Raw genomic sequence first — 9,995 nt, forward strand, 5'->3', positions numbered from 1 at the left:
ACCAATACACATCTGAAGGGTCTCATGACTCAGGTTTTATTAGATGGTAATAAGTGACCTGTTCCCAACAATAGCTAGCCCCTCAAGGCCCTGGAAACCGTGCTTCCAAAATTCCTTACAGAGTATGCTACCCCCAAACCCCTACTAACTCCCAGATATATAATCAGCCACCCCCTTCACAGGCCTGTGGCTTCCTGCTCATGGGTTCTGTCCCTGTGCTTTAACAAAACCACCATTTTGCACCAAAGAGGTCTCAAGAATCTTTTCTTGGTCATCAGCTTCGGACCTCACCTATATTCCAAAGCTTCATCAATAGGAGATCACTTCTGTCATTAGGTTACTAAAGATCATGACTTCCATATTGCTCATTCTCTCTCTCTCTCTGGATCTTTTCACCTGCTTGTTCTGATGGAAAGAAGTATGGGGCAAGGAGCTAGTATGGACAAGTAGCTGAGGTCCTCAGTCCAATAGTTCAGGAGATATTGAATCCAACAATCAGCAGGAGACCTTGGAAGGGGAACCAACCCTTGTTGATCTCAAAAGGACAGTACTCACGTCAACACCTGAATTGCAGCTTATTGGAAACCCAGAAGCCATGCCCAGACTTCTGAGCCATACAAAGGATAAGACACTAAATGTGTATTATTTGAAACCACTAATTCTGGAGTAATTTTTATGCAACAATAGATAACTAATAGCCACACACACACACACACACACACACACACCACATTCCCTCCTCTAGAACTGCTCTCACTCTCCCTTGTCTAGAAAATTTTAGAACCACTTGACTGGTGTATCCCCAAGCTCATCTGTCATTTGCAATGTCATCAAGTGATCCTCCCAAACCACAGCAATGAGCATGTTGCCACAAAAGGATGAAGTCACCAACTCCCATTTCAACCAAATCAGTTTCAATTCCGTGTGTTTTATAGTGCATGCTTCTTCTTTTTTTTTTTTTTTTTGCCATTAGTAAGAATTTACTTGTTTTAAAAAAATCCAAATGCTAGTAGTGCATGCTTCTTGATTAAATTTCCTTTGTGGGGTAGGGGGATAAAATTATTATTTCACTTGAAATATAAACCTAGGAAAATTTGGCGGTGGAGTAGTCATGGGAGCATTTATGAATATTCTGATTCTCCATGACAGGACCATTTGTCTCTGCCTTCTTAAGTGTTTCCACGTGACTGATTGGGGCCAATGGGATGTAAATGGCACATGTCACTTTTAGGTAAAAGTATTTAGGTCCCATCACTTGCATGGACCCTGGAAGACTATGAAGAGCAGAGCCCACTCTACCCACCTCTGTTAAAGCAGTGCGGGAAATAAATCTTTGTTGTATAAATTCCCTTAGAATTGAGGGCTATTTGTTATAGCAGCACAACCCAGCTCACTCTGACTAATGTAAGGCACCAGTGAATTAGCCCCACCTTTAGTTTCATAGACATGAGAACTAGAGAGAGAAGAAGGAATTGTTCAAGGGTATCCAGCAGAACACCTGATCCCACACCCTCTCCAGGTTCAGTAGACCCCTTACTATGCTGACAAGCTCTAAAGAAATAATTGCCCAAGCTGCCTCGCAGATGCCAACATTTTCCTACAGAGGGACTGGGAAGGAGCTAGTACTTGTGATAGGAAAGAATAAAGGATGAGGGGATCTGAGTTGCTATAGGGTCTCAGAAATAGGGAGCCAAAATATCTCAGGGGTCTACAGCAATTTCCAGTGAGTTTCCAGAATTCAAAGCTTTTTTGCTGTGCTTTCAAGACATGAAGGTGGTCAGATATTTGGCCCAAATTCCTTCGAGCAAGTCATCCTGATTGCTGAATGGCCTTTAAAGTACTCTGAAATAGGTCCTTGGTAAGCTGAGGTGGGTTTTCAGCAGGGTGACCCGATGTCCTGGCTTGCCCAGAATAGTCTTGGTTTACACCTATTGCCCCGGAATAATTATTAATAGTGCTCGCTTTCTCTCTCAGATGTGTCCCAGTTTGGAAGATAAATTACACGGTCACTCTAGCTTTGAGCTGCAGTCATTTGCCAAGCTTCATTTCCCAGTTCACTCCCTACAGACCAATGACCACTGGCTGGTGGAGGAGAAAGACTCTTCACCAACTCCTAACTGCCAGAGAGAGAGTCGGCTTCAGGCAGCCATTAAGCTATAGGGATTCTGGGTTCTGGTCTCCTCGCTGCTACTATCTGGCTGTGTGATTTTGAAAAAGTTGGTTTCCCTCCTTTGACCTCAGCATTATGCAGTATAATGAAGCTAGATTGAATGATCCTTTGATTCCCTTCCAGTCTTTGAATCCATAAACCTTCTCTGCCAGAGAGGTTTCCAACAATGGAGGAATCCACATGGGTACCAATCATTGAATGCAGATGGAATCAATCATGCAGCCCATAGAAGTATTTACAACTGTTCCTTTCAAAGCTGTGTAGGTGCTGCTGTGATTGACGAAATGCAAAATCTCCTAACGGTATTATGGAATTCAGGGTCTCTGCGTGTCATTAGGTATTTTCTCAATCAACAAGGTGAAAACTTCCAGTACTTGTATGTTGAGGAAGGAGAGTAAAAAGCAAAACATACTGACATTAAATAAAAGATACCCATAGTGGAACATATTGAGAATCACTGGGCTACAAACAGTAAGCAATCAATAAAAGCAAAATTTTGCATCATCTGCATATTTCCTTTTTCTGGGGAAAGACACCAGGGGCGTTCATCAGCCTCTCCATAGAGTCTGTGACCCAGATAAGCCCTAAAACAATTATTTTAGAAAGATGAAGAGGTCAACAGTTTCTAGAAGCTGTGTTAAGTCCCATGCCTACCCCCAAATAAAGCAATATTATTTTCTATTTGTTTCATCCTTATTATGCCAGACATCCTGCTAAGTGCTTTGCATAGAGATACCAGTCCCCAAAAGAGATGAAATGAGAAATTGAAGGTACAAAGGAACGAAGTCATTTACTCTTACTGGACAGAGCCAGGGTTCAAACTCAAGTAACTATGACCAGCCACTATATTCTCCTGCTATGGCATGTTGCCCACCAAACCCACTGCCCACTGATGGCTAAAACCCAGTGTCTGTCTGTTTCAAACAGTGTGCTTTACTGAAGGAGGCAGCATGCAGTGGAGGGAGAGAAGAAGGAGGCCAGTGATATTAACAGCCATGACTGGAATGAAGTCAATTTCTCCTTAAGAAGAAAAAAAAATCCTAGATCAGTGAGAGAGATTCTTCATTTAAATTTTTTAAAGCATCTTTAGAAATTTTCATCAACAAAATTAGATGCTGAGCTAAATTCTCTCCTTTTGTAGTTAAGTGGTAATTAAAGAAAATGCTCTTTATTAATTTTCTTTCTTAGCATCTTCTGCAGTAAGGACCACAATATAAGGCACGTAAAAAAATAAATCCTCAGAGAAGACAGGTGAGCCAAGAGGGATCCAAGAGGTGACTCTCTGTTCTCAGAGGGGTATCCTGCACTATAAGCCATGTGCAAGAGGCTTCCAGGGAAGGGCTACACCAAACCTTGACCAGTTTCTTCCCTTTCTAAGTCACCAGGTAAGAAATCCTCCCCAGTGTTCCAATGCATTCCTGGACCACAACAGGCCTGTGCCAGGGAGTCCCTGCCAGTCCCTGGGATTCCCCAACACAATCCCTTATCATGCTCCTCCATCTGCCTTGCCCTCCTGTCTTATGGTTCCTGCCTCTTGTATCAGTTGGGTGTTGGTAGCTACCTGATGATTTAAGACACATCCTCCTGGGTCTATGGACACAGGACATTTCACTTAGATGAGCAACGTCCCCCATTCCACCAGCCTCATCTAGTACACCAACCTCAGCTCTGTGGGGTGGGAGACTCCAAGGAGCTTCACTTAGCTATCTTTTGAGCAATCAGAAGGATGAGGTAGGGAGTCTACCAGTGGCTACCTTTGCTCTATCACATTTGAATTCAAACAAAATAATCTTTCATCTTATATCTTGCTTTACTTTTAGATTCTCTTGGCCTTAAAATATTTATGTCAAGAGCCACTCTCATCACATGAACATTTTGGTATCCTAGAGAAGAGTATCTTTTTCTTTTTCCTCATCTACTGAAAAATATGTGGCAGGGAGAGGTGGTGTCCACCAAATAGCCATGCATTTCTCTGTGGCTCTTGTGGGGCTTCATGACCAGGCTGGCAAATGAGATGGGAAGTAATGTGACATGTGATAGGCTTCCTCCCTCACTCTCATTCCCCATGGAAGCAACTTTGGAGGCCACATGTTCCAGTTGGCATGGCCACTGTACAGAAGCTCCAGGACCTCTACGTCACTGTGCAGAGGTGGGCAGCTCTGAAGAACCACCCAACCATTGCACAAAGGGAATCCATCATGGACCTTCTCCTTCCACATCAAAGTGGCTCATCTGCACTCTGTGACTCTGTTCCAAATCTCAGGGTCTCAAGGCAGAGATCATCCAATTGGCCCCATTAGAGTAATCAGTCAGGGCATGAAGCTGAGCCATGGAGCATGGATAAGGCCACAAGGACCATACCTGTGAATTGAGGCTTTTCTAAGAGGAGGGCAGCCGACCGAGACAGGCTCACACCCAGCTCTCCTAATGCTTCCTGAAAGCCAAGTGCAATTAAAAACCAAAACAAGAGCATCCTTGGGTGGCTCAGCATTTAGTGCCTGTCTTCAGCCCGGGGCGTGATCCTGGAGTCCCGAGATTGAGTCCTACATCGGGCTCCTTGCATGGAGCCTGTTCCTCCCTCTGCCTGTGTCTCTGCCTCGCTCTCTCTCTCTCTCTCTCTCTCTCTGTGTGTGTGTGTGTGTGTGTGTGTGTCTCATGAGTAAATAAATAAAATATTTAAAAAAACAAAACAAAATAGTGCTGATATGTACACAAGGGTAAAGAGAAAGAGGATGACTGTGGTGGGTAGGAAAAGAAGGGATAAAGGGGAAGAACAGAGGTTTTAAAGAGACAAGACCAGGTGAAAGTGGAAGGCACAGTGGCCGAGGGTGGAGGAGAAGCCACATCATAGCATCAAGAAGAACGTGCAAAACATAAGAAACTCAACCAGAGCGCTACAAAATAAGTGTGATTTCTCAGGAAACTGTATCTCCTATTTTAGACTCACAAACTTAAAAAAATAATAATACTGTGCCATATATATATGAATGTAGGTACATCCACATATACATCTTGTAATAACCTCTTTCCAGAAGAACAGAGGGACAGCTCCCCAGCCCTACCCCATCCTGGGCTGTTCCCAACACCTGCCTGGGCCAAGGATCTGCAGCGAGTATCCCAGAAGCAGCAGGCTCTCCTGTGAGCAAAGCCATTCACTGAAAACTTCCAGCATCTTCCCCCTCTGCTTGTCTTCTTTGGGACTCCAGTTTACCTGGGGCCAGGAAATGACAAATTCACATTTATCACTTCACATTTCCATTTGTGCTCAAATTGCAATTGCTCCTAGCTCCCATCCCCCTGCCCAGATAGACATTTAACTTCCATCAGAGTGTCCGCTACCCCTGCAGAAGACTTTCACAGGTGCCCACAAAGTAGTCAGTGCCATCTTTACCACAAACTGTCTCTCTTGGTATTTCCCTACTCTACCAGTCAATTGGCAAGTTCCACAGCCCAAGAACTACCTGAGAACCCCACTGTGCCCTTTCTCCCCAAATTTACAATCTTAAGGGAGTCAGGACTGTCTCAACTTGCAAGTCCCTGAAGGAAAATCACAGCCTGCTCTCAACCCTGGGTAGCCTAGGACCCCATGGTCTCACATCAGCATATTGGGGCCCAGAGCTTCACATGGCATCTCCAGACAAGTTCTATCAGGGCATCCCAAGGGCAGATGGGAAAGACTCCCATCCCCAATCTCTCCTCCTCATCCTTTTGCCACCTTTACCCTTGATTAAAAGACCTCCCTCCTACCCTACCCACACCTCCCACGCACAAGTAACTCCTTGTTTATCAGTAGGCTGGGGGACAGAGTAATTAAGTTTGTCTCCACTGTTGGCCCCAGCTCAGCCAAATTAAAATGCTCTGATTGAGATACCCAAAATCCCAGCCTGCATATGGAATATACACAAGGTAAAGGTGACCCAGGCTGACCTCAAGAGACTTAAAGATTCTGCAAAGTTCATTACCATCAATACAAACTGGAAACAGTATTTGTCCTGATTCATGACAAGTTGCCTACAGTCTCCCAAAAGGGTCTGGTTCTTGATGTAAAGGGAAGAGGAGAGAATGTTTCAGGCCCAGGAGTAGTCCAATTAGAGGGACTCCACGTGTCTCATTCATTCTGTCTCCCTGTCCTCCTACCTGTGACAGCTACTCCACCTTCACCTGTAAGCCACTGTTTCTGGGACCTCAGAGAACATAACAGTTCACAGTTCTAGTGGCAGGTATGGTTCTCCCTCCCCCCGAACCACCCCAAACTGTACAAGGGAGCAAAAAAGAGATAAAATAGCCTACTTACTAGAAGTGCTTGCCAGTGTTCCCCCAAAAGATTTCCTAATCTAAGTTTAGGGTGGGAATGGGGGAGTAGGGAAGGCGGGAGTCAGATCCAAGAGGTAGGGGCTGAACTGTCCTCATCCAGAATCACCCATGACCACCCATCACACACACATGCACACATATGAGTGCACACACACATACATGGACATATATGCACACAGTAGCAAAGGTGATTGGGAAATAATCAAGGGGGAGCCAGATGCACCCTAAAATGATGAAGAGCCAGCAAAAGCCTCTCTTTCTTCAGGTGGATCCCGTCTCGGGTCAACAAAAGAGGGAAGCCTATCCTGACCCCACAGACCCAGAGAAGAGGATACATCATGGAAGTGGGGACCCCAAAGATCTGTTTCTTGATGCCTAGTTTCACTGGGAAGGACCCTGAGAGGGCAATAGGCTTATTCAGCCTCACCCTCCAGGGACCCAGGGGTTTAATCCCCTATGCAGGCAGCTGAGAAGGAGACTGTCATTAGGTCCCCACCAGAAGTCTTGAGCAGAGCCATCCCCATATTGCTGCCTCTGGGAATGAATATCCAGCCAAACCCCTCTGAGAACCATCACGTGTAGCCAACCACTTCTAGGCATTTCTGTGTTCTTCTGACTTCCCTGCATGATCCCTGAACTGGTAAATAGTCCTCACACTTAATCTTTCCTAATCCAAAAAGAAAAGAAGGAAGGAAGGAAGGAAGGAAGGAAGGAAGGAAGGAAGGAAGGAAGGAAGGAAGGAAGGAAGGAAGGAAGGAAGGAAGGAAGGAAGGAAGGAAGGAAGGAAGGAAGGAGGAAGGAAGGAAGAAAGAAGAAGAAGAAAGAAGAAAGAAAGAAAGAAAGAAGAAAGAAAGAAAGAAAGAAAGAAAGAAAGAAAGAAAGAGAAAGAAAGAAAGAAAGAAAGAAGAAAGAAGAAAGAAAGAAAGAAAGAAAGAAGAAAGAAAGAAAGAAAGAAAGAAAGAAAGAAAGAAAGAAAGAAAGAAAGAAAGAAAGAAAGAAAGAAAGAAAGAGAAAGAAAGAGTAAGAAAGAGACAATGGAAAGAAAAGAAAATACTGTAACTGGATCAAAGTGAGGAAAACTTAATGGCTGAGAAAAGAGGCAGAGACACGCACTGCTGACAGGGTGTTTGCAGCCAGATGAAAATAAAGTGAATTTCCTTGCCCCCAAGAGTGCAAGATTCTTCTTAAGAAAACACTACATCCTTTTGAGTTGTCCTTCAAGCCGATACCGAGCGCCCTCTCTTCTATCCTCTGTATGCCTCCCCTGCTTCTTCTCTGATTGGGTAATGAGAGCTTCTCTGCCAAAGGCAGGGATTTTATTTCCAAACTGCTTTGCTGCATTTTTCCCAAACACAAAAGATGAGTGTCCAGAGCACTTGCTGAAACAAGAAGCTGTTCACACTTAGCTCAATAGCACTAAAAATGCTGGGTGAGGACAGCAGGGTGCCATGCCTTTCCTGGAGCAGGGACCAGCCCTGACCACCGGCCCTGGCATTCCTGCATTGGATGGGAGACAGGAAGCCAATGTCATAGGGGACGTGGCACCTTGATGTCCTGCTGGTGATCCCCCACTTATAGTCCCTTTGTCCAACAGGGCCCGACAGAGCAGCCTGTCCAGGTGTCGAGGAGCCCTGCTCACTTCTGGAAGACCCCTACAGGCCTCTTGTCCATCTTAGCTAAAGGAAAGCCTGCCTGCAAAACACACAAGTCATCTGTTGATTTAGACTCAGAGCGAGGGGTCGAGCTGGGAGAGCCGATGGGAGAGATGATGTGGCTGTTTATGGCGCTGAATAAAAAGGAGCTTCCTAGTGCAGAATGAGAGGAGGCCCCAAAATGATCCTCTAGGCCCTTCATCCACCCACCAGAGATGAGTGCCGAAAGTTTCCTGCAAAGCCTGGCAATGGTCTGTTCCAAAAGCAATTTAAAGGGCCAAAGTAATTGACTTTCTATTAGCTTCCTTGAGGGATTGTTTCATCCCATCAACCTCTGGTCGTATGAAGACGTAATGTCCAACTTAGCGAGGCAGGAACAATTAGCAAGGTCCTGAATTGTGTCTCTCCTGCACCGTTTATTACAGTGACCCATGTTTGAAGTTAGGACAACTGCTTCCCAAAAGCTTTTAACAAGGGCTTGTGCTTCATAACCTTAAATTGGTCAAGAGAGACAGATCTGCAAACACACTTTTGGGTGCTAACAGCTGCAATGAAGAGGGTGCTGGTGTCCTAAATGGACCCTTGAAGACAAGGCTCTCTGAAAATACTTTTAGGAAGCCTTAAGAAAATCTTGTCTGCCTTTCAGACCCTGTTTTCATGGCAGTGGGGAAACCAGAGATAAATATGACATCTCTGGCTCTAGGGCTCATACTCTAGCAGACAAAAGGAGGCAGAAGGCAAATGGCTTTAATACAAGCAGATTACAAGAGATGCTGTTAAGGTAAAAAAGAGACTACGATGGCCACGTGGTTAAAATGGTTTTAAAAGGGGGTCCCTTGAGCTAAGCCTCAGACAAGTGAAGGTAGGAGAGACGAGAGGGGAAGTCCAAGATGAAAGCAAGGACCACATGCTGAGAACAACAGTATTCTCACTGCTAATGAGAAAAACTCACCACAAACTGGCTTAAACAAAGAAAATTATGAGTAAGGCATTAGCTCCCTGCAACTGAAAATTTCATAGCAAGGGGTAGCTTCAGGCATAGCTGGGTCTAGGGGCTTAACTAACATCAGCCCTTAGCTACTTTCTTTCTTCATTTCCAAGCTCCATTTCCTTTTCTGTTGGTTTCACCCTCAGAGAAGCTTTCTATATCTAGTACCCGAGGCATTTCAAACTTACAATACTACTGTAACCAAAAACCCCGGGGGGGGGGGGGGGAGCGGTGGGAGGTGTTTTCCTATATCTACAGTTCCAAAGAAGTCCCAGAACTGAGTTTCTTATGATCTGACATAGGTCAAGTGCCCATGCCTGGCCTAAGTGAGAGGATTGACTGTTCTTATTGACCAGGCTTAGATCATATACACACAATCTCCTGTATTCCTGGACTACAAACAGGGTGTGAATGAGTTCACCTCAACCTCTCAAAAAATAAAGCTTTGTTAAAACAAAAAATTTATAAATGTGTGGCAGATAAAGACAACAGAAGTAGATGCCAACCTGATCAAACAAGGTGCCGAGCAAGGAAATCTGGATGTCATTAACATGATTAACAAAAATTCACTAGATTCACTAGAAATCCTACTCAATGACCTGAGATTTTAGACCTAGAAGGCATTTATTTATAATATTGTTTCTTAAAATGTGTTCCTAAGGACACCAGAGCTACAAAGTTTTAAGGTGTTTCTGTAACAAAGAAGGGTTGGCTTATCACTGGATTATACTAAGTGAAACAGATGACTGTAGGACTTCTCAGAGACTTTTTAAATGCTAATGGACATTGTGAATCTTTAAGAGGGACATATAGTGCCCAGCATTTTTCAGTAGAAGCCCTCTGGCCCCTTCTCCTTCTTCTCTTCCCCTCC

The sequence above is a fragment of the Canis lupus genome, chromosome 3 (genome assembly GCF_003254725.2).
Source record: "Canis lupus dingo isolate Sandy chromosome 3, ASM325472v2, whole genome shotgun sequence".
NCBI classification, from domain to species: Eukaryota; Metazoa; Chordata; class Mammalia; order Carnivora; family Canidae; genus Canis; species Canis lupus.